Source organism: Varanus komodoensis, unplaced genomic scaffold (genome assembly GCF_004798865.1).
Source record: "Varanus komodoensis strain SLA01 unplaced genomic scaffold, ASM479886v1 scaffold103, whole genome shotgun sequence".
Classification (NCBI taxonomy): Eukaryota; Metazoa; Chordata; class Lepidosauria; order Squamata; family Varanidae; genus Varanus; species Varanus komodoensis.
The window spans coordinates 811585-836320 of NW_025335283.1; the positions used below are offsets into that span (position 1 = coordinate 811585).

Consider the following 24736-nt stretch of genomic DNA (forward strand, 5'->3'; position numbering starts at 1 on the left):
ATCAGCTGCCTGGGGGCACCCAGCCCACCCAAATAAACTCCTGCCCAGTACTTAAAATACAGAAGAGGAACTGCTTGGGTCTCGGCCTGTCAGGAGAGGGTGGCAGGCTGCCGAATGGCCCTTCGCCTCCCCTTCCTCCATTTCCACGGCAGGCAAGCAAAACTGTCCATCAATCAGTGCTTAATGGAAGCTGCATCTCAGGTCTGGCAATCATCCTGAAGGGAATCCAGCCCCACTGGCAGCAGGGCTGCAGAGGGAGGCCTCCCGCTCTGGGCTGTGTGAGGTCAGGCAGGCACGAGGCAGGCTGGCATTTGAGGTGGAAAATCCAAATATCGTGCCCCCGTCCAGAGGGAGAGAGAGAAATGCAGGATGTGCACAGTCGGTCTCGGAAGCGTTAAATGATGTTAACTGGTGCCAGATGATCAACAGCCAAATGAGGGGATCCGCTGCCCCATGAAACCCTGATGGCCCCCCACTGGGTCCAGTGGTCCAGAGGACTGGACGAGCCTTCCCTCATGCCTGTCTTGCACGCAGCTGTGCCCAGGGACCACCCACTCATGCCCTCTGAGCGCCAACCCGCAAAGGAAGATTCCGAGGTCTTCCAGCTCCTGCCTCCCTCATTCCAGCCCGTTAAGAGGCCGGTTGTCTGCAGCATCCCTTCATGGCCAGGGAGGGCTGGCTCCTTGAGCACCATCCAGGACCACTTAGAAGGCAGCAGATGAATCAGTCAATCCAGGGAAAGGGCACCCGACAGCCCTGGCTTTTCCCACACGAGCCCCTGCCAGAGAATGGGGACTGGCAAGGCTGTGCCAGCTCTGGATGCACGGAGCAACCCTTCAGACGAGTGCGTGCTGAATGTGCTCGAGGCACTTCCGTCTAGTGGGTTGCTGAGAATAGCGCACTGCGCGTTTGGGGCTGGGGCTGCAACTCACCGAGGGCAGTGCCAACGGGACCCTCACCTGGGTATGTGAGTCACTGCACATGAAGCTCAGAGATGGAGCTTATCACCCGCTCAGCCGCGAGGCAGGCCTGCCGAAACCTCCATGGCTGCACTCAGCTTGAGCCAAGCTGCCCTCCCGGCTTGCAGGGGTGGAGACGGACGGGCGTTCTGGTGCGGGGTGCTGCCTCGTGTCCGTCCGTGCGCACTGGCATCCCTCAGCCTCTGTGCAAAGGTGCCCGAAGTCTCACGAGGCAGAAGGACAAGTGCAGGGCAAGAAGGGGCTCCTTTTCCCAGCACGGCTTGTTCTGGGGCTCTTCCTCCGTGGCAGGCCTTGCAGACTGCGGCCCTTCCCCTGCCCCGCCCTCCACCTGCTTCTACACGTTCTTGTGGCCCAGTGCTGGCGATTTGCCTGGAAGGGGGAGCCAGGCTGAGGGCTGTGCGGCCAGAGCAATGCCATGCTGAAACTTTCCACCGAAAAATCCTTTTTGGAAAGGACAGCTTCCAGCCCCGGCTGCTGTTCGGTGAGCGTGAGACTTCCAGGGGTGGTAAATGCCCCCCGAAGGTAAGCAACCTTCCCCATGCCCCTTCCCACAATGTGCAACCCTTCGGAGGAATGGCGCGGGCTGGCGTCCGCCTGCTCGAGCAGGCCATGATGTACTGGCGCCGAGTCCTGTTGCGGCTGCACCCGAAGGGCCTGTGCCACAACGCAGCGCGGCAACGGCAGGGCTCTCCGTGCCGCCCTGGCTCTCCTCTCCCGGAGCCTCTCCTCGCGGCCGGCCGAGATCCCGTTGCAGCGGCTGCCCCCCGGTCAGTGGCATTTACAAAGGAGCCCCCCCGCCCCCGCCCTACTGCCAGCCGTGGAGGAGGGGCAGGGACTGGCCTGGTCTCTTCCGACGGTGCTGCGGCGAGGGAGGCGCGCAGGGCGCACCGCCGCCTCCCCGCGCCTTGCACCTGCCCTGGGAGGGAAGGGAGTCCGCGCTGCAGCAGAGGCCCCCCTGCGCCGCCTGGACTCTCCTCGCGCGCCGCACAACTTTGCGGGCTGAACAGGCAGGTTTTGGCAGCCCTGGATCAGTGCCTGCTTCACGGCTCCATGCGCAATATTGCTTATTACCATGTACATGCCCTATTAGCGGGGGAACAAATTAGATTAACCTAATGTAGTACATCATTATTTAACACCGCTTCAGCCCCTGCTGCTCGCAAGCCGCCTTTTCATAATCCGGAAGCTGCGCTCACCCTGCTAAGCGGTTGCTTCACGCTTGCGAGGCACCGGGAGAAGGGGGGTGTCTGGGAGCACCCCTAAGAGTGTTCTGTGACTCCAGTGCGCCCCTGACATTAACCTGAACACCAGCGGCAGGTGAGGAGGTGGGATGGCATTTCCTGCCAGCACCTGCGTCCCCACAGCAGAATTCCCTTCGGAGTAATTGCAAAACCCTTTGGTGCGTCGAAGCCCAGTTGTAATGTTATTAACTTAGCCAGGCAGAAGCGAGCGGGGTGAGGGGAAGCTTCGGCGCTTCTCTCTCAAACTGGAGCCAGGGATAATTGAGTTGAGTGGGACGGAACTGCAGCCTTTCCATCGCCTCGAAAGGTGACAAGGAGCATTTCCATGCCAATTTATCTTTGGGTGACTCCAATAAATTAAAAAAAGAGGACGTTACTGAAAGGGGCCTTGGTTGACCTTTAAAAATGGCCACAAATCCTAATGCTTGTTATGTGCACCCCAAAACTGTCCACACAGCCAGTAATAACAAAAAAGAGCATGTTGACTAAAAATCACATTAAAATACTGCACTTTTAATTTTTTTTCTCTTGGGGAGAAAGAATTCACCTCTGCATTTCATACTTACGGTGTTATGTCTAATGACTATTTCTGCTGTTAAAACTGAAGAAGTAAGGGAAAAAGGGTATTGCCAGGGCAATCTAAAAGTGGCATGTCTGAAAGGCTGGGCCTTAAACTGTAACAGCCAAGAAGTAACCCAGAAAAAGAATAATGGCCCAGGCAGGGTTAAACCATTCGAAATAATCTTGAGCTGGGGAGAAGGAATGCCTTATTTGCAGCACATTATTACCGTGGGATAGCAGACATGTTTACCTGGAAGGAAGCTCCGCTGAATTCCATGGGACTTATCCTCAGGTGAATGCAGCCTTTTTGTGGAAACGTTGTACCTCATTTGCCCATTTTATGGGGTTCCTTTTCTCAAACTCTAAATAAATCTGACATTTGAGGGGTGGATGGATCAGAATCTTTGCACTGCAGGTGCTGGTTGTTTGGAAGTGGTTTGCTTAGGGCTTTTGAAGAGATGCCATTTCAGTGAAGTACAATGTCCTGGGCAGTAAACGGATCAACATTTGGTGCATCTTCACTTTTAACAGCCCTGAAGAACCATATCATAATATTTTAAGGACAAATCAACCTACCAAAATGAAACAACCTTTTAGCACTAAAACACTTCTTTGGATAATGTTTTAAAATATTAAAATGCAAAAGTGCCTAGGTGAAAGAGTGCTTTAACACTAATCTTTAAAACCTACCTTTTGGCTTTCTAGATATTTTTGCCTGATTTTTTCCTTTAAAAATCTCCAATCTTCAGTCTAAAATGTACTCAGAACACTTTCCTCGGATTAAGAAGTTTTTACAAGTCATGGCAGAAATTGGGCAACTAAAGCACCATTGTGCAAATAAAACAAATCCCATAAATATGCTTCTTCACTGTAAATAGATCTGCAGAGGGAGAATGCCACCTCCCTGCTTATCCTTTGCAAGCAAGCAAACCGGAGGTGGGTCGCATAAGCCAAGCCGTTTGTTCTCCCCCAACTTGGCTTTGTTTCCTTGCTTTATTGCCCCCTAGTCTTTGCATTTAGGATGTTTTAATTTTCCATCTGTAGAACTGATGGCAGCTGATCAGGCCTGTCATCATCATTGATTAGCTGTTTTGGGGAAGAATTTCTAAGCATGTTTTGAGCCTGTAATGCTTCCCTGGTCTGATTTTCTGCAACCTGGAAAAGTGGGTTGTGCATTACATTTCCACTAGGGATGGCCAGAGGATAGTGCAGGACACGAGGTCCGGCCTTGGCACATGCACCAATCAAGCATGACAAGAAGCGAGAGGGAAAAAATGGATTTTATTCAATCACAAGCAAATGGGTGATTGACCTGGAAAACATGGTGCAGTTCCCTTTTATACCTTCAGTGACCAGGTGCCAGTGACAGACACTCATTGAACTGAAATTCCTGCTCGGATGCTGATTGGCACACTGGAATTCTGGTGGTTTCTGCTCTCGCCTGGGATGCCAGGGCTTGGAGCAGCCATGGATTCTGTGCTCCTTGCCTCTGTGGCTCGGCTCTGATTGCTTCAGCACTGCAGAAGACCATGACTAGCCCGCTGCATTTAATGCCGGCTGGCCAGGCATGTCCTGCAGTAGCAGGTGGGAAAATAAGTTCTGTTCATCTTTTAATACAAACACATGACCATCTTCACACTTGCAAGTCACTATGCAAACTAAACCTTCAACACTTCTCTACAGTTTGCATTGGAATGCTCCATTAAAGAAGTGTGTATATTTGGGAAGATAATATTCCAAAATGCATTATTTTAAAACAACTGTTTGCATAACTTAGGCAAGAATACATGCATTATACCAATTGTGTACATAAGTGAATTTCTATGAATTTTCGTGAATTTCTAAAATGGTCTTAGAATCATAGAATAGTAGAATTGGAAGAGGCCAGAGGGCAGCCGGGTCTCAGCCCCTGCTGCTGCAGGACACCATCCCATTCAGATGGCTGTCAAATGCTTTTGGAATGCATCCAGCGAAGAGGAGCGCACGACTCCCCAGCTTAGAGGTACTGATCTGACAGAGAGGAAGTTCCTCCTGGTGTCTAGTCTAAATCTGGTTTCTTTAAACCTGAGTCCGTTATTCCGTGTCTTGCACTCTGGGATAAATGAGAAGAGATCTTGTCCTTCCTCTTTGTGACAGCCTCTCAGTTACCTGTGGAGGGCTATCATATCTCCCCTCAGTTTTCTCTTCCGGAGGCTGAACATGCCCAGTCCTCTCAACCTCTCCTCATAGATTTGCCTCCAGCCCCTGAATCATCCTCGCTGCCCTCCTCTGTGCCCTTTCTAGCTTTTCTGCATCTTTCTCAAATCTTGGTGCCCAGAACTGCACACGGCACCCCAGGTAGGCCTGACTAGTGCTGAGTATAGCGGAACTCGTACTCCACGTGTTTTGGAAGTGATGCTTCTGTTAAAACATTCAGAAACAGCGTTTGCCCTTTCTGCGGTTACATCACATCGTTGGCTCATATTTAGCTTGTGATCTGCAACAACCCCAAGATCCTTCTCATTTGCAGTTTTGTTGAGCTGATTGTTCCTCGGCTTGTAGCAGCACATTTGGTTTCTTGTTCCTAAGTGGAGGGGTTTGGCATTTGTCCTCACTGAATTTTAGTCTGTTCTTTGCCCAGCATTCTAACCTGTATCTTAGCTCTTTCTTTCAGGGTATTTGCTATTCCACCCAGCTTTGTATCATCTGGAAATTTAATCCTCTTCCTTGTACTTCCTCATCTCAATCATTAATAAATGATCAATGACAATCATTCATAAAAAGCCAGATATTCAAAAACTGATACATTTGGGGAAGCTGTAACTGAGAAATCTGTACGTCTCTCATTCTTACCTCGGGTGTCCCGCGTCTCTTATTTCAGCCCATGTCAGTGTGCTCAGCGCTCTTCTGCAGAATTCAAGCTTCGGAGCGTGCCGGCTCTCTCCTAAAGTTTTGTGTGCAATAAAGCGTGGCCTGGGCAGGAGCGTAGCTGCCTGGTCCTGCGCGCCGTCCCAGGTGTGTGGAGCCCTGAGCACGGACAGCCCCGCCCTCACCCTGTGACTGAGTGGAGATGCTGGGCTTGTTTCGCCGTGCTGGCACCCGATTTTCTCTGCCTTTATGCAGCGGTTCCCTGTGGCTTCTGGCTCCTTTTATTATGTGGCGGGGCACTCCTTCTCGTCTGCCATGCTGACTTGCCTTGGGATTAATCCGTTCTCCGGGCAGCTCACCATTCCTACTTCTGCCTGTGCACCAGGCCTTCTGGGCAGGTGATCTCCTTCCGGACCTTTAGAACCGCACAGCTATGGGTGCTGGCACTGCCCTCTTGCCTGCGCTGAAGCTCAGACCCCCCAGGCTGCCTGGGCAGTTGCACTGCCCCCTGCCTGCAGCCCTGCCTGGGGTCGCCCCCTTTTTGTCCTGCACCAGCTGCCTCCTGAGCTGGGATCCGGGTGCCCTGAGAGGCTTTCCTGGGCCTTTAGCCAGGGCGTGTCTCCACACCCATCACTTCGGCCAGCGCCTGTCCCAGCTGCCCTCAGGGGGCCCTGGAAAGAGCTCTGCTCTGGGGGCAGGGGAGCAGCACACACCGTGCATTTGCCTGGCCGCTGTGCTTCGGGTCCTTGCCAGGGAGGCCCAGGGCGAGAGGAGGGCGTGTGCCTGGGGCAGGACGTGGGTGCGCTGCGTGCAGGGAGCTCCGGGGCCGCTTCCGTGCTGTTTTGCTGCCCGGCCAAGACCCATGCCGACACTCCCATGCTGACTGTCGCTAATTGCTTTTATGCCGCCTTATTTCATTTTATTTCTGCTGATTGACTTTATACTGCTACTTAAATTTTAGTGTTTTTGCTTTGAATTGCTCTGCCAACTTAAGAAATAAAATTGTAGCCTTGATTCCTTGTAAGCTGCCCTGGGAATCTGATGGGGGACCGGGTGTCCTGCAGGGCATCGCTTGCCCGTTCCAGAACTGCCATGGAGGGATCTTGGCAGCACCGGGGTAGGTCATTCCCTGCCTACGGCCTTGGGACCCACTGCAGCCTGCCGGCTCCAGGCTTGACAGACCAGGGCAGCCATGCCAGGCCTGTGCTTGCAGCAAAGGAGCTGGCAGAATCCAGGGCGGCCAGCTCATTTCAGGGCACCTGGGAATCCCGGAAGCTGCCCTCCGCCCAGCCTGGCCCAGCCCAGCACAGCACATTCTTCCAGGCCTTGGGCAGCCACAAACACGGGCTGTGTGGGTGTGCGAGTCCAAGCCCACATGGGTGCATGAGTGTAGAAAGCCCACATGAGGTTCCTGTGCTTGACCGGTTGCAGGACGGGCCTGATCTGACCTTGGAACATGGAAAGGGAGAGGCATTTTGGGAGGTCGGGAGGCCTCTGCAAGCCCCCTTGTGCTTCTGGGCAGCTGCTTGTGGCCCCCTCCCAGGCCTGGCTAGCCCATTCTGCTCCTGGGGCAGCTGCGAGGTGGTGTGAGGACAGCCCTGGGGAGCAGAAGAGGAGGATCCTTGGTTTGTTCCTCAAATAACGAAGCATCAATACGATACAAGTTCCCATCATCTATATATCCCCAGGAGCCGGCACGGGGGGTCTCGGGGGGTTTATTGCCCACCTTGGCCATATTGCCGGCCAGTGGCTAGCAAGAGAGGCATGCGTGATTAACACTGAAATAATCTAAGTAGCAAAAGAAATGTGGGGAAAGAGGGCTGTTCTCAACTTGCCCATAAATCAGCCAGCAGTTGATGTGCTGCTGTCAAATTGGGCATTTATTTTGATCTTTTAAAATGTTTGTGTGTTTGTCTAGAAGAAACAAAAAGATTTAACATTCCATTCCCTTTAATAAAACTCAGAGTACTTGGAAAGTTTAATTTAATTTATGTCACAGTTTAGATTTATTGCAGCAGGGAGGATGAAAATAGACTGACTGGTGTTTTGACAGTTTCAGTCTCTGGTTGCCAGGCAGCCACAGGCTTTTGTTGGAAAAGGATGCGAAGGGAGAAGCCAAATGGACTGGCAAGTGCGTGGCTGTTCTGGGGATGCCAAGATCATCCTGGACCGAGGACGGTGCAGAGCTAGTCTGTGCGCTCATCGAGTCTTGAAGGCTGCACGCGTTCCTTGTCCTGGCGATCCACACTCTGTGTTCCCAAATGGTGCATTCTGCAGCCTGCAACCTGGTTGGCCCTTTATCCTGTAGTTTTGCTAGTCAGGGAAAGGAACAGAACACAATCTAACCCAAATGCAAAGAGTGCTTCTTCAGCCATCTGTGTCTTCTACTCCTTTAAAGGGAAACTCTGATTACAGAAAGCAAGAGGACTTCCAGCTCTGCAGTCTGCAGTCTGCAGTCTGCAGCCCGAGTCCTGTGGTGGTGGCAGCGGCGACGATGAGGAAGCAGCCATGCTGGTTCACAGAAGAGCACGGAAGGTTATGGTGGACAGAGGAAGAGCGGCCGGCTAAAACCTAAGGCTTGAGGGGCTTAAAGGTCCCCCTGGCACCAGTTCAGCAGTGATGGGGAAGAAGGTTGGTTGCTGGAAATGACAGCTGGGGAAGGCGCCAACTGTGCAATGGGGGACCTCTGAGCATTCACAGATTTCCTCTCAGCTCAGCTCCCTTTGCAGGGCAGGCTGAGCACCAGAGAAGATCTGTGGACTCTGAAGGGATGGATTCTGAAAGGGTTTGTCCCACCCCTGGTATCGATCATGGACTATTCATATCAAAAATCAGAGTAAAGCTGAGGAAGAGCACTGTGAGAGGTATCGTGCCAAAATACAACTTCAATAACAACCCCGAGGAATTAAATGTAGAACAGATTTGCATTAATGAATCGATTAACCATGAGCCAGAAGAACTGTGGACTGAATCCAGAGGCGTGGTTAGGATTGAATGCCAAAAGGCCACTCGTGTCGCAAAAAGGAAGAAAACAACTAGGTGGGTGAAAGAAGACACGTTCCTAGTGGTTAGGGCCAGGTGAGAAGCAGAAGCAAAAGGTGACAGAAATAGGGGCAGAATCCTGGATGCAACTTTTCAGGGCTGTCATGCAGAGACAAACAGTGTGGTGCAGTGGTTAAGAGCATGGGATTGGGACTCAGAGGATCTGGGTTCTAGTCCCCGCTCAGCCATGGAGCCAACTGGGTGACTTTGGGCCGGTCACAGACTCTCAGCCCAGCCTACCTCACAGGGTTGTTGTTGTGGGGGTAAGATGGAGGAGGAGAATGATGCAAGCTGCCTTGAGCCCTTTGTAGGGAAAAGGCAGGGTATAAATCACAATATAAATATAAATAAATAAATATTCCAGTGGCCAGTGCAATGAAATAGAGGAGAATAATAAAAGAGGAAAAACAGGAGACCTTTCCCAGAAGAACCAAGAAATGGAAGGAAAATGAAAATCTGTATTAGGAATGCTGGAAGACAAATAAGGGGGCATATTCTCTGGCCAGGATAAAATAAAGAGAAGATAGAAAGAATAGGTGGAGAGCTATACAGATGAGATGAAAAGATGGCAGATTCTTCTGAAGAGGAGGAGCAGTGCCGTTTTCAGCAAGAGCCTGAAATATTAGAAAGCCAAGTGAAAGCTGCTCTGATAGCAGCTGGAAGGAATAGAGAGGACACCAGTAGAGAATAGAGAAGACACTGTTCCAAGCCGCAGAGACTGGATAAGTCCAAATTTGAACAAGGATAAGCAAACAAATATAGAAAATCAAGCAATGGCTCACAGAGTGGAATTGTTCAACATACATCCCAGTTCTCAGGAAAGGAGATGCAAAAGAGTACAGCAACCACAGGACCATTTTACTAATTTCCCACAGAAGCAAAGTGATGGTTGAGTAGCTGCAACAAAGGCTATTATTACCCTCCATGAAGCGAGAAATGCCTAACTCTCGTGTTGGATTCTGAAAAGGAATATCTCAAGTATATGTTTGCTACTGGAGTGCTCCTATGGATTTCAGAAGATGAGTCTCTTTTTTGTACACTACAGCAAGGCCTTTGACTGTGTGGGTCATGAGAAGCTTTGGATAGTCCTGAAAGAAATGGGGGTGCCTCCACACTTGATTGTTCACTTCTACTGTGGACAAGAAGCTACTGTCAGGACAGAATATGGAGAAGCAGAATGGTTTCCTGTAGGCAAAGGTGCCAGAGAAGGGTGCATTTTCTCTCTCTATCCATTCAATCTCTGACACTGTAAGGAAAGCTGAGTTAGTATCAGAGGAAGCAGGAGTGAAAACTGGCAGGAGATAATTTAAGATATGCAGATGATAAATAGCAGAAAGCAATGAATTGAGAGAACAAGTGAAAGATGAGAGTGCAAAAGCAAGACTGCAGCTGAATATAAAGAAATAAAAATTCATCACTACAGAAAAATTACACTACAGAACTTTGATGTCAACAATGAAGAAATAGAACTTGTGAAAAGTTTCACGTACCTCGGCTCAGTCATCAATTCAAAGGGAGATGGCAGCCAAGAAGTGTGAAGACTGAGACTGGGAAAAGCAGCAATGAAGGAACCAGAAAAGATAAGGACACTTTACTGGAGACCAAGGTCAAGATCATTCAAACTATTGTGTTCCCTATCACAGTGTGAAAACTGAACAGGGAAGAAATCTAACTGGAAGAATACTGATGCATTCAAACATGGTGCTGGAGGAGAGCTCTGTGAACCCTTGACCAACAGAAAGATGAACAGGTGAATGCAAACCAAACTTGCCCTGGAAACCAAAATGATGAAGCAGGAGCTGTCATGTTTGGGCACATCATGGAATGCAAGACTCCCTGGAGAAGACAATCATGCTAGGGAAAATCAAAGGTAGAAGAAGAAAAGGAAGACCACTGTGAGATGGAGTCATTTCATCATGGCTGCAAGCGCTGAGCTGTCATGGATAGAGATTTTGGAGGTCTTTCATTCATGGGGTCGCCTTAGATTGGTGATGACTAGACAGTGTAATGGAAAGCCAGCCAGGATTCCCCACTCCCCTGGTCAACTGGGCCAAATCCTGCCCAGTAATACCCTGGTCCCAGAACCTGAGACCAGCCACTGGATTCAGCATATGACAAGCCCAAGCTTGGGGAAGAAGCAACTTTATTAAAAGGTTAAAAATATGGGTGGATGGTCTGAAACGTACAACTTAAAAGGAGAAAAGCAGGGAAGAGGGGGAAGGGAGGGGGGAAAGGAGGCTGGACAGCAGCAATGAGAAATGTCCCAGCCAACCAAGGACTCCACTCTCAGGGCCTTGTTGGCCCACTTGGGCAAGAAAATAACTTCTAGCCCAGCCTTCTACCAGCACAGCTGATGAGGACGCCACAGCAGTCCGAAATATGGAGGAATGGTGGTGGGACGGAACCTCTCCCAGAGAGAAACAAAAGGTGCGCAGCTCTTCGGGCTTCATTCCCCGCACCCAGCGAGTCAGCGGACTCGCATCCCCAGCCCTTGGGGACTGGCCATTAGCTCCGGGCGCCGGTCACCAGCTCGCCACTGCTCGCCACCTCCGGTGTCCTTGAGGCCAATTTGGAGACTTCTCAGCTCCCTGGTGGAGGAGGAAGGGCAGTGTGTCCCGCAGGCCTTGGCCACCTGCTTCCCACCAGGCTGGCAACGGGTATTTGCAGCATTTGGCCATTTTGGAGTTGCCCTTTCTCTGTCATCTGGCGCTTAGAAAGCCGGGTCACATTGCAGACAGCACATAATGACAGCAGCCTCTTCAAAGTGGGATGATGCAAGAACTTCCAAATGAACATTGAAAATGAGTTGGCATCGTTTGAGAGGCTGGGAATGCAGAAGTAGAACACAAAAGATACTATCTTAAAAGAATCAGTGACTTACTGGGGAGTTCGTGTCAAGGCAGAGTGAATCTTACCTTCTTCATGTTGATTTCCAAAGAATGAGACTACAGTTGATTTAAAAAATCCATTTTCTTGATGAAGGTAGCAGCTCCCTCTGGAACTCTGCATCATTCTGCAGAAGAGGGATGACGTGGTCTGCCGTTACCTCTTCCGCTGAGGGATGCTCTGTTGCTGTCCTCATCACTGGCATGGGCTTGGCCATGAAGCGTGGCCATGCTTGCTGGTCCTGGGGCTTTGGCAGCGCCTGTGTGTCTTAGGAATGCACTGCTTGGTCTGATGGCCCGCATTTGACAGAATGCAACGGAGAAGGAAGTTGCCCCGCCGCGCTGCTTGCTTGGCTGTTGCCCTGTGGAAGCAGAGGGCTAGCCAGGTCTGGAAGTGGTGGAAAGGCCCTTCTCGGCACCGCTGCGCTCCGCCAGTGCCATGACTCCCCGCCACCCGCATGGGGTGGTGGAACGGGTGTGGGGGGTGCAGCTCGGAGGCCCCGCTGCCACTGGGGGCTGAGACAGGCGTGTGCTGCACCCTGACCTGGGCTGGGCCGGGACTGTGAGGAGAGGGAGCGCAGGGAAGATGGCCCAGCACTGGGAAAACAACCCTCTTGTAAAGTGATTCCTAGCAACAATACGTTCTTGGCTCCAATTGTGGCAAATTTTCCTTGAAAAGGGGGATGTGTTGGCCCCTTTCCTCAACACCCCATTGAAATGGGCACCTTCTCCATGGGTGGGGGGGATGCTGTTTCTCAGAAATGGGGAGCCTTCCACTGCTAATTGGCAAGGACCATGTGCTGCTGTCACTGATGTCCTGAAATGTTTTCATCTCTAATTCATACTGAATTGGCCCTTCATTATGCTGAAAACATTAAAATTTCATATGAAATAAATATTAATTCTTTGCATGGAGAATGACACCCCATCTATCTCATGTACAAAACATTCATTTGAGGCTCATCATGATTTTCTTTCATTGTGCTGAGGGGAAAACTGTGAGTACCTGTTTGTGTATGTACACACATGTGTGCGTGCTTTCAGCCTCAATCTCTTGCAGAAACTCATTGATACACCCTCTCCCTGGATTGCCTTCACAGGAGAAAGAAGGCTAGAGGGCTGCTGCAGGTTCTTGAGAAAGACGCTCTCTTCCCACGGGACTCTGTTCTATCTGTCCATGGAAACCATGGTCCTGGGTTCAGGAGATACAGTGGAACCTCGGCTCACGAATGCCTCAGTTCATGCCCAAATTGGGTCGCAAACAGAAATTTCAGAAAAATTTTGCCTCAGGTTGCGAACTCTGCATTGGGTGATGATCACGATCGCGCCCGTCTCCCCTGCACGAGTGCTGCTGCGCCCATGCAGGGAAGATGGGCGCGATTGTGGTCGTGCGGGGGCGGGGGATGGCCGCAAACTTTGTTGTTCTTGGTTACTTGGCTGTTCTTTGTTTCAGATTTTTGTGATTAAAAAAATGGTTACAGAACGGATTAACCTTATTTACATTGAATCTTATGGGGAAATTTGATTTGGGTTGCGACCAGTTTGGGTTGTGACCAGAGTCGTGGAATGGATTAAGTTTGTGAGTCATTGTACCACTGTACAACAAGCCATAGCAGTATGGGAAAACCACAGAACAAATGGGTGTTTCTTAGCATGGTTTCTGAACAGCAAGCTTGCCACGGTGAAACGTCATGACTGGGTTCAGACAGCAGGACAGACCAACAATAGTGAAAAACCACCATGGCTTGGCTTGCTGTCTGGACCCATTCTAAAGCAGAACCAAAAATAGCCTTGGCAATATGCAAGGCCCTTAATGTGCAGCCACACAAGTAGAACCATGCTCGTTATCAGAGGGCTTGCCGGAGCGGGATCAAGGTCCTGTCCATTTGCTCCTGTCCAGTCCTGTGGCAACTGGATCAGCCTCGCGTGCAGGACATTCGGCAAACGGCACCATGCCCTGCCTGCACGCGGCCCCGTGGAGGCATCCTGTCCTCAGGGTGGGAAGAGCAGCCAGTCGGTGGCTGCGGGGGCACCTTCCCAGGGTGCCAAGCTGGGCATCCTCACTGCTCGCCCCCGCAGCATCGCCCCGGTCCGGGCAGGGGCCCTGGGCCATTTCCGGCCCAGGCTGGCGGAGTCGTGTCCTTATCCGTGCAGCTGGCTCCGTGCAGCAGCTGCTGTTTGCCTGCACTTTGCACAGAGAGGCTCTGCCCAGTGTAGACGTATTTCGGATGGATTTGCAGCTTAGCCTGCTTCAGTGTCAACATCTAAATAATTTCACCCCCTGAGCAGTATGAACAGGAGTGTTTACACTCTCTGCCGCTGACCTAAAACAAATGTTTATGGAGGCGCTCCCTGCGCTCCGAGCCAGAGCGCCCGCAGCAGCCCCGGTGCAGCCTGAGCTCGCAGATGCCGCTGCCGGAGCAGATGCGCGGCTGGTGCGCAGCCCTGACCTGGGCACCCGGGCAGCTGCCTGCCAGCGCCCCGCCCCGCGGAGCATCCGAGGCCTCCCTTGCACGGCGGCCCGGAAGAGCACTCCTTCCAGCCGGACCTTGCGTGCGGCTCTTGACCTTGGCACGAATTTCAGTGGCCAGGACTCTGACATGAAGCCTCCTGCTCGGAGACGGCTAAGGGGCCGTGACTTGAAGGCTGGCCCTGCCGAGCTCTGCCCCCTGGGAGGAAGAAGCACGGATGCAGGCGGCCAGCCTAGGCTGTCTCCCCTGCTTGGCTCCACTGCAGGGTTTCCTCCGTTACCTCTGAAATCCATCTTAAAGGCATGCCCAGGCTCACCATCCGGTCTGAGGGAGGGGGAGAGGGAGGCGGGGGAATAGAAAGCAGCACTGGCAAGCCCTCACTGCCCTTATGCAGATCTTTGGTGCGACCATGCTTAGCATCTCAGTTCGGATCTGGTCGCCTTACCTGAAAATGGGCATTTTGGGGAGAAGGGCAACAAAAATGACCAGGGAATCGGGCTGCAGCGGCTCCCTGTGAGGACTGGCCCCTGCAGCCTGACTGTGCAGCTTGGAAGGAAGGAAGGAAGGAAGGAAGGAAGGAAGGAAGGCAGGCAGGCAGGCAGGCAGGCAGGCAGGCAGGCAGGCAGGCAGGCGAGTGACAGGAGACTTGGGAGGGGTGTGTAAATCCTGCCTGGTGTGGAGCAAGTGGAGAGGGAGGCTTTCTTCTCCCTCTCCCATACCACTTGAACCCGGGGCCATCCCATGAAGCTGACTGGTGGGAGACGGGGGACAGGGAAAGGAAGTCGTTCTTCATGCAGTGGATGGGTAAACGGTGGAATTCGCTGGCACGGGAAGCGGAGATGGCCAGAGGCGACTGGACAGTTCCCGCGGGGGGGCTCTGTGGCTACCGGCCTGGCTGGCCGCGCGCTCCCTGCTTCGCCGGGGCGGCCTGCCCACAGCACCTGGGCGGGAGGAGGCCTTGCGGCACCCTGCTGGAGGGGTCCTGCAGGTGGCTGGCTTGCCGTCCTGTGTATGGAGGGCTGCCTGGGTGGAGTTTGGGGCTGGTCCAGCAGGGCTCATCTTGTGTTCTTACGAGAAATGCTTTCCTGGGCAAGGGTCCACAGGGTGAAGCTTCAGGCGGCAAAGATCCCCAGCATCTGAGTCCCCATCTTGCTGAGGAACCACCCACCCATTCCGATTTCAGTCTTTCAGCCTTTCCTCCCTCCCTCCTCCTTGGCTGCCTTGTGTTTGAATGCCATGCAATGATAACAGCTCTATTAGCTCCTGATTAATACCTTTGCTTTTAATCACTGCCGCATGAATCGTCTGCATTTCTACAGCTTGTTTAGTGTACAGAGCACTGTGAAAATCCCCTCCCATTTATCCTCACAACAGCCCTGTGAGGCAGGTCGCTGTAATGGAAAACACGCCCGAACGGAGCATTGCAATGCTTCCCCCTGTTTAATGCCTTGTTCTACATCTCAGTAATAACATAATTGCCAGCAGTATATTAAGCGAGCGCCTTTAATGCTTGTGGTTACCTTTTCTGTTGCATTCAGATGCGGCTGCCATCCCTCTGGGAATTTCTTGAGCTGCTGCTCATAATTAGATTTCACCCCTTGAAAAATGGGATGATTTGCCCCCACCTATTCAAAAGAGAAACAATAAAACCTTCCTTGGAAATTTTCCGAATGCATTACCACATAAACATTCAAAGGCTCAGGTTGTAAAGCAAGGAGGCGCCATAGGCGTGGGTCAGAACCCTTCAGCCCCGAGGACGCCCCTGCAGGACAGGGCCAGCCCCCTCTCTTATTTCGCAGGACAGCCTCCTCTCACCTCGCACACTGGTTTCTGTGCCAGAGGCCATGATGGGTTGCCGTGACGTGTGACCCTGAGAATCCGTGGCTCGTTCTGCGGGCTGCTTCAGCCATGGCAGGTTGTCATGCCATCTGAGTCTGGATGGCCAGTCCCATCGAGTGTAGGTATTATCGGGGGGGGGGGGGGGGGGTTGGCAAGAAGGGAGACGCCGCTGCTGCTGTGGGGCCCCCTGGCCAGCCTCGGTGCTCCTGCGACCGTGGGTGGCTGTGTCAGGCCCACTGTGCCGTTTCTGCTTTTCAGCCCGCTTTCCCCTGCCTGCATACCGGGGACTCTGGCTGGGAGCAGCTCCTCCGGAGCGCCGCCCCAGCCTGGGTGAGGCTGCCCACGTTGACAAGGGGGACTAAAAACAGTCTGGGGAAGCAGGGCTTTGTTTTCTCTATCCATAACTGAGAATGATTGACTGTGGAGTTCTGGCGCCTGGGCTGGGGCGATATCTGGAGTGGGGGAGCTGCCAAGGGGCAGCAGGTGCCAACCTTGGACGTTACCCAGAAGAGGCTCCAGCGCATTCTCCCCCTTGCCTTTTCTTGACAGCTGTCGGTGAGCTGCCAAGACGTGAACGATCTTTCCCTATGAAAAGGGGCTTTGGGGTGTGAAGTCCTCCCCAGAGCAAGAACCACAAGAGTCCCCCTTTCGGTTCCAACGAGGGTGCATGGTTTGTACTTTGTGGCGAGTTTTGAAGGGCTTGGGAAAGTGCAAAACTGAATCTTCCCACCCTTTTTCCAAGGGAAAAGAAGTTCAGACAGCTAGACAACTCACCTCGGGGTCTCTTCATGAAAAAGAGTTTTGCGTGGAACCAGGCGGTTTTGGACTGGGCCATATGTCTGTGCAAGCTTGACTCCAAATTAATTCTAAAAAATGTGAAAGCATTTTGACAAATTTTATGTTAAAAAGGGGGTGATGAGCCAGTGACAGCCAGGGGGCAAAATGTTGTGTGAGCACAGGTGCAGAACTGACTGGTCGGCTGGGCTGCTTTGCTTTCCTTCCCTTTTCTGGTTGTCCCACACTTTGGTTGTGGAGCTGGGAGCGAAACGCTCCCCTTGCCGGGCAGAACTCGCTCCCAGCGCTGGGGAGAGAGAGGGCGCGTCCCTCTGGGGAACAGATGCTGCCCTGCTCCGAAGCCACGCGCAGGTGTGCTTGCAAGGGGCAGTGTGAGGAAGCTGCGCCGTGTGGCAGGAGGAGGGCCACTGGGGACCTGGTATCGGGGGCAACCTGCCTGGCCACTGCAGGGAAGAGCACATGCGGACATGTCTAAAGTCTAGGTTTCCCCCAAGTGCAGAAGCAGAGAGAAACCGAAGGATCTGAGAGAGGGAGGGAGGGAGCAGTCGGGGGTGGGGATGGGGAAAGCAAGATGAAAAAGTGCCATAATAATATTAATAAAGATGTGACGATGTTTGGGGGGAAAGGCTTGCTGATTCAAACAGTTAATTAAAATGCACTAAGGGAAAAATCTATACTGAGTGAATTAATCTCGTCTGCAATCATCCGGCCCGTTCCCAGCAGCTTTGCCAGCGTCATGAATCCAAGATACGGCCTCATCCCAGTAGCAGCCTTGGTGCTGCGGCGACTGAAATATTCCAGTCTTGTTCCCATAATAGCTTCTGTCAGTGTTACTGACAGGCTGGGCATTAAGTCTTTGGCAAAATTGTAAGGGTTATTAACATGCGAGGTTCTCATATCCTTTGACAGCTGTCTTCTCCCTCCGGATGCAGACAGCGGATCTGGGTTTTCTGGCCCAGCCTCCGTCCTGTGTGTACCTCCTGGGCCCCACCTGAGAGATCTCTCTCTGCAGGCTGGATTTGACCGCTGAGTGTCCCTATCAACTCAGTAAGCCTTTTGCAACCCACCACCCATAGTTGCCTTTGGGCAGCCCCTGACTGGGCTTCTTGTGCTCCCCAAGCCCCCTGCCCGCAGAGCCGGTCTGTGGCATCTGACACAAAAGATCCCAGCTCCCAGAGAAAAATGGGGGCAGGTGGGGAGCTACCTGTCCATTTGCTAGCTTAAGTAAGTACCGGCACTATTAAAATGAAGGAGCGGAAACTGCTCTAGGTTCCAGCCCTGCCCGTCCTCTCTCCTGCCATGACCTGCCACCTCTGTCACCCATCCTGCCACCTGTCACGTGGCCCCGCAACCCATCCCAGCCACCCCTCCAAGGAAGGCAGGAAAGGTCACTTGCCAGTAGCCAGGCTGGTCCCTAACACCCTTATGGCCAGCCAGGGAGCCCGATCCAGAGCCCCTTTCTCTTGGCTAGGCCGAAGCGCCCTGGGGCAGGCGGCCTCCGCATTGCCCGTCCTTTCCCGCCTCAGGAATCCGCCAGTCGAGCACACAGGCACCCCGGGGATCTCTGCTCCCACCGCAGGCACCTGAGGCAACCTGGTGCACCGCCAGCCAGGAAGGCTCAGGCGAGGGGCCCTGTGGGGAAGCTTGCCTGGCTCCCGGCTGGAAGCGGCCGAGGCAGAGGGGGCTTCTTGCTGCCGCCCGCAGACAAGCCCCTGGTTGCTCCCCCGGCGGGGAATGCCGGCCGTCGGGATCGGCCAAGCAGCAGGCACCTAATCCACTTCTATCTAGTTACTTTGGCAGCTGCCCTGTTAAATGGAATGGGCTATTGATTTTTGTCTCACTTCCAGCCAATGTATTTTCCATCACGGCCCTGAGCAGAAGAGAAGAAAAGCACTCCTTATTAGCTCTTCTGCCGTGCTGGCAGAGAAGTGAGTTGCGGCAGGATGAGTGGGCCAGGGGCGCCGCTGCTGGGAAGCCCGCCTGCTGTCCCGCAGGCGCAGGAGGTCTCTGGTGCACCCTGCAAAAGCTGTGGTGCCAGCATCTGGCCCGTGGGAAGGCCCCCGAGAAGCGTTTCTGCTGGGCCTGGAGGTGGGCCAGAAAAGAGAGCCTCGGCCATGCCCCTGCAGGGAAGTGCCGGGCTCTGTGATCCTGAGGGGTTTGTGAAGCATGTGGCCGGGGGGGGGGGGGGAGCAGGGGTGATGCACAGGTGCAGCAGGGCCATGCAGGCCACCCCTTCACTGCAGTAGTGCCAATTGCCCACCTTCTGGCTCCCTGTTCTGTGCCTTCCCCCTTCAGGGAAAAAAATCAGGTTCACCTGTCCTAACCCTCCCACCAAGCAGGTCTGGGTCTTACGAGAGGGGGAGGAAAACCCCTCCTGTTCCATGTTCTTCACACCTTGCATTATTTTAAACGCCTCTGTCGCGCCTCCCCTTCCTGGCCTTTTCCTAAGCCTGGTTGAGGCAGCCGCTCCTCAGAGGGGAGCTACTGCAGCCCTGATCATTTCTGTTGTCCCTCCCTGTTCTTCCTCCAATTCAGGCATGTCCTTTTTCAGGTAAGGCAACCAGGACGGAGCACAATATTCCAAGTGCAGCCACACCATAGATTTGATAGGGGAAGTGCGATTCTGGCAGTTCCACGTCCTGCTGTCTTCCTAATTTTGCCTAGGACGAGGTTTGCCTTCCGCACAGCAGCTGCACACTGGGCCGCCGCTTCCGCTGCGCCGCCCCCCGCTGCGCCAAGACCCCTCATCGCTCCGCCACTGCTGGCTCGGGTCCCATCAGCATGTAGCTGAAGGCGGGTGCTTTGGCACAACGTGCCTCGCTTCACGCTTGCGCACTGCTCTGGGCTTCTCCGCTCTCACGCTCCTCTCCTACTGGATGAGGTGCTTCTGGAGGAGATGGGCCACGGGCAGGCGTTGCCCTGCGAGGCCTCTGCTTCCACTGGCTGCTGCGGCATGACCGCAGATGCGCGTGGGCAGTGCGCAGGGGCTGGACGGCGGTGCTGGCTGCTTCCCAGGATCGCTGTGACCAGTCAATGCCTCTGGCGCACCGCAGAGGTGCTGGCACCGCGTGCCTTCCAAAGCGCCCCAACTCTGGGAGGGCTAATGGATAAGCAAGCTCTGCATAGGGCAGACATGCCCTGGAGTGGGTTGCCAGCTGCCAGGTTTCCAGGAAAGAACTGGGTTGAGCCATGGAAGTGCCCCTGGGGATCAGCTGGACTGTGCAACACCTTGGCTGGAATTCCCTCCCCCCTCCCTCTCCCTGTCACATGTGCTTTTCTCCTTCCTTCCGTAAAGCTCTTCACCATAGATGGCAGCATCTGACAGCTCTGCAAGAATCCACCTCGCCTTGTCAGGAGAGCAACAGGCTGTGGGAAGTCTTGCAGAGAAAACGTGCTTCCACAGGGAGCCGAGGCAGGAGCTCCGAGATCAACGGCAGGGAAGGGCTGGTTAGGACTGGCCAGGTGGCACGCCTCCCCCGAAAGAGGCCGCAGTGCTTTGCGTGGCGAGTTCATTGCCTTCTTGCTCAAAAGGGCGCACAGCGGGGTGTGTGTGTGGCCCTCCCCACTCCCCGCTTTAGCCTCGAAGCTGCCCGGGAGGAGGGTCAGCGGGCAGCACGCATGGCTGGCCCGGGGTGAGCCATGGGGCTGAGTGGGGTCCTGACCCCAGCCCTCGTGTTGCTCGCTCGCTCTCTCGCACACTTATGTGCCTGTGTGTGCATGTACAAGGACGCACGCAGGCACGCACAGAGCAGCCACTGTGCCTCTTCTCGTGATTCAGAATGGAGCTCCTCTTTGCTCAGCTGTCATTTGGCTTATCTGGCAACCTGTCATTAAATAGAATTAAGCAGTGAGTGGGAAAGAAAGTTTTTGCAAACGTGCTTTCAAACAGGAGAGCAAGTTCCAGGCTGGCAGCAGCAGTGCTGTGTGTGTGCCTGTTTCCATGGGGGTTGGACAGGGAGAGATGGGGAGGGGTGCTGGAATCCTTCCTTTACAGAAGGTTGTTGCAAAACACCTCCAGTTTTCCTGGGAAAAAATGAAGTTAAGCATTCAGATGCCTCCCCATTCTTTGGGAGTATCCAAAGGCCACCAGAACAGATCGTGAGCATAGGATCCAGCATCCCGACAATCACTGCTTTTATTTTTTTGAAAAAAGATCTTTCTGGCCCTTCTGCCTGTGAAGAGGAGTCAGCGAGTGTGTCAGGAATGAGTGGAAAGACCTCAAGACGTGCCCGCAGGGGTCTCCCATTTTGCCCCTGCCCAGGAGAGCTCGTTACACAGAGCACAATGAGTCTGTCCAATCAAGGTTCCCCAGCCGGGCTGGGAACGGCTTCCATCTGCCCCACTGAACCCGGCGCTGGAGCCTTCAGTGCCCCCCCCCCCGCTGAATCTGTGAGGCACTTGGAGGGGAAAGTAATCTCCTACCGTCACGCTGATGCGACCGCCGTTGTGGCTGCAGGATCTGCAGCTGGAGTGCCCAGCACGCAAGCACATCCCATTCCGTAAGACTGGTTTCGGCGGCCTGGCATTCGTGCGACCCACCATGTGCTCCGTCAGCCCTTGCCTCTCGGGACTTCCTCAGGCTCCCGCTGGGACCCGGGACGGTCCAGGGCAGTGGTGCACGCTCCGCTCTCCTGTGGCACAGTCCCTGCTGTCTGCAGCGAGGTGGCTGTGTGACTTCGCCTGAAAAAGCCCTCCCTGCATTTTTGCCAGCTGCTCACTTTCCCAGGTTGCCCGAGGGAGCGGCAACTTCCCAGCAGCAAGCCTTGCGTGGAACGATCACACGGAAGGAGCTTGGGGATGGGATCGCCTTGCCCGCTGCCATGGCTGCCTGCTTGCCACCAAGCTCCCAGGATCCCTGTGAGGCCCGGCAACTTTTCCGGCGGGTTTCCCGCCTGCTCCTCCACCCTGTGACTTGACAAGTGTGTGTCTATGACTTGGCATTTATTAAGTTAGCACTCCTGGTATATGGCAGACTCGAGCCATCTCATTCCTGCAGCTGACTGGCATCCCCAGGAAGTGGAAATGGCAGGGGCACGCAAGTCCTGAATCGCACTTGGTGCTCCATCCAGCGAGAGGGATGCCGCGAACGTGGCTGGAAGGGAAGCTGCGGCAGAGCCGGAGGCGCTCCGCACACCTTGGAGGCAGAGCGCTTCCCCAGACCTCCCACTGGGTGCGTGTGCGTGTGCGCGGGTGTTTATGAATCCATTAAAGAGGTGATTTATATTCTTTCGTCTTTCCTTGTTTCAATTCCTGTTCAGCATGCCCAGGGGACTGGCAAGTTAATTGGAGGGAGCCTGGCCCAGATGGCTGATTGAAAGAAATTACTCACAACATTTGCACAAAACATTCTGAAGAAGCACTGCGTGGAAGCTGTCCCTGTGCTCCAGAAGGCAGCCTTGCCAAGGGTGGCCACTTTCTCATCATCAGAATGAGGAAATGCGCCCTGAAAAGGCAGCCGGGAGATGACACGGCTTTACATCACATGTGCACAGGCCAATTTGCTGGTGGAGAGGCATGCAGAGGTGGAAGGAACCGCTGTAGCTTAAATAGAAATGCAGTCCACCGCCAGTGAGGAAGGCTGTGGGAAGCCAATGGCCTGCTCGGGGCTGGCGTGGGGTGGGATGGAGCGTGAAGTCCCTTCCCTGGAGGAGTCAGGAGTGCCACGGGAGGGCCCCCATTTCCGGAGAAACGCCTGCAGAAGGCCACCAGGTTGCCTTGGAAGGCTCATTGTGGCCCCGCCAGTCTCTCGCTGGAGGGAGCGGTGCAGGGTGACTGAGCCGCGGCCTCTGTGTGAGCCAGGACCAGGCAGCCGATCTTCCTCGCTGAGCCAGGCACTGCAGGATCAAAGGGGGAGCCTCCAGACAGGCACCTGGCCAGGTGAGGCTGCATCCGGGTGCGGTTTTTCCAGAGGATGCCAGCGGTCACAGCAGCCTGGCCTTCTGCCTGTGGCTGCCATTTCTCAGCAGGCCCCCCACCTTCGGGTAATCACTCTCCCAAGGTGGGGGGTGCTGACGATGGGGGAGGACTGGAGAAGCCCCCCAGCTGGCCCCAAGGCTGCATGGCGTGCCCCTTCAGTCTGCAGCTGAGGCCCTGTGCATCTCCGAGGAGGCAGCCTGTGTGGGGCTGCCAGGGGTGAGGCTGAGCACAGTGGCTCTCCAAAGGCTCCCTGGGCAGTTCAGGGCGAGGCAAGACTTCAGGCAGCCCCTCGCAGCTCCCGCCCACTCCCCACGCCTGGCCCGAGTCCCCCAGAATGCAGAGCAGCCCCTCCTGGTGCTCTGCATGGTGGCTCGGGGCAGAGGTGGGAGCCAGGGAGAGCCCGATTCGGAGCTGCAGAAGGGTCTGGGGGGAAGGGTCAAGCTGCCCCTTCCTGCTTCCCGCCACATCTGCTCTGGCTGCAACACGCTGAGACCATCAGGCAGAGGGTGGGGGACTCTGGCCATTGAGTTTCCACACAGGTTGCTGCCAGTTTGGTGGAGCTCCTGGGAAGACCTGGACACTGGTGGCTCGAGCATGGGCTGGCTGGCCGGCTGGCCAGCCTTCCCCTCCCGCTGCCGCCCACCGCTTGCGCTCTTGCCGGAGACTGAGCCGGGGTTGTGAGTGTGCACCGGTCTCTCGTCCACAGTCTGGTCACATTTCATGCTGACAAGAGGGGAAGTTATTAAAATAAACGCAGAGAAGTTTATCTCGGCTCTACAGGCCGCTGTGATCAATGCAGTGCAATGGAGAGGAGAGGAGAGGAGAGGAGAGGAGAGGAGAGGAGAGGCGGCACAGGTGCTGGGCCCGTTGGCACCGTTCAGTGACACTAAGGAATCCATCCCAGTGCTGCCGGCCCATGCGCTGCAGTGTCGCCGGGGAGAGAGAGGGAGGCCGAGGGCTGGGGCACTGGTGGCCCCGTTCGCTGCGGCCAGGAGCCTTAATGTTTGCGCCACCAGCAGCAGAGGTGGGCGAACTGTGGGCGGCCGGGTCTGTCACCAGAAGCCAGGCTGACTTCGCGGCTCAAAGGGGCACACAGTTTGCTCATATCAGTGGAAAGCCCCCTGGGGCCCCTTGACGGGGGCTCCTAGCAGTCCAGGGAGAGGCCGGCCGCCGCTCGGCCGTTTGGCTCCTTGGCTTCTCTTCCTGGCAAAGGGAGCATGCTGGTGTCCGCACCGCCTGTAAAATTCTGCGAATTGACCAGGGCACTGGCACAATCTGGAGGCCCCTTCGGCTGGCCTTTGCTGCAAGGCTGGCCCTGCCTGTCCAAGCACAGCGTCCCCCAAGCAGAGGCAGTGAGGAACGGATCAGTCCAGGGAGAGCAAGATGGTGGAAGAAACTGGCCCAGTCACCACAGCCCTGGAGTCGGGGCTGTTCCGTTGCTGCTGTCTCTGTGTGGAGGGCGGCAGGACCTGGGCAGGTAGAAGGCGTCTTCATCTTTCCTGGACACCCTCACTGCCTGGGACATCCCATTCCATATTTAAGGGGTCCTAAGCATCAGGAAGTACTTCCTGACATCCAACCTGGAACCCAGTTCCTTGAGCTTTGCCCCACTGGAACGTGTCCTGCCCTCCACTGCAGGGAAGAACAGGTCCTGGCCCTTCCTCACATGGCATCCCCTCACATACCTATAAGTCGCTAAAAGATCCTCTCAGGGTCTGCTCCAGGATGAAAAGGCTCAGTTCCCTCAATCTCTTCTCATAAGTCGTCCCTCCCAACCTGGCTACCATTCTTGTGACCCTCTGCTAAGCCAATTCTAACTGAGCTATGTCTCTCCTATAATGTGAAGCCCAGAACTGGACACAGAACATAGAAACAGAGCGAGTCACAAGGGTCTCCTGGGCCATCTAGTCTGACCCCTGGCTCCAGCCGGCTCTGCTCACGACATGCCCACCATGTGGACATCCAGCCTATCCTTGAACACCCGCACCGATGGGGCCTCAGCCACCTCCCGTGGAAGCCCATTCCACACCCTCTGGGTCCTAACTGTCAGGAAGTGCTTCCTGGCATCTAAATGGAACCTTGGCTCCCTGAGCTTTGCTCCGTTGGAGCGTTTCCTGCCTTCCTCTGCAGGGGAGAACAGGGCTCTACCCACCTCCATG

At 54.4% G+C, this 24736-nt stretch overlaps 1 long non-coding RNA gene across 1 annotated transcript in view; it reads left to right on the forward strand.

The window, feature by feature from the left end:
- Window positions 1–3086: 3086 nt before the first annotated feature.
- Window positions 3087–24736, forward strand: part of LOC123017852 — a 23009-nt gene continuing 1359 nt past the window's right edge. Inside the window, exons 1-2 of the long non-coding RNA XR_006413672.1 lie at window positions 3087–3099; window positions 8792–8795. This is a non-coding gene — a long non-coding RNA (uncharacterized LOC123017852). The remainder of the gene's footprint in view (window positions 3100–8791; window positions 8796–24736) is intronic.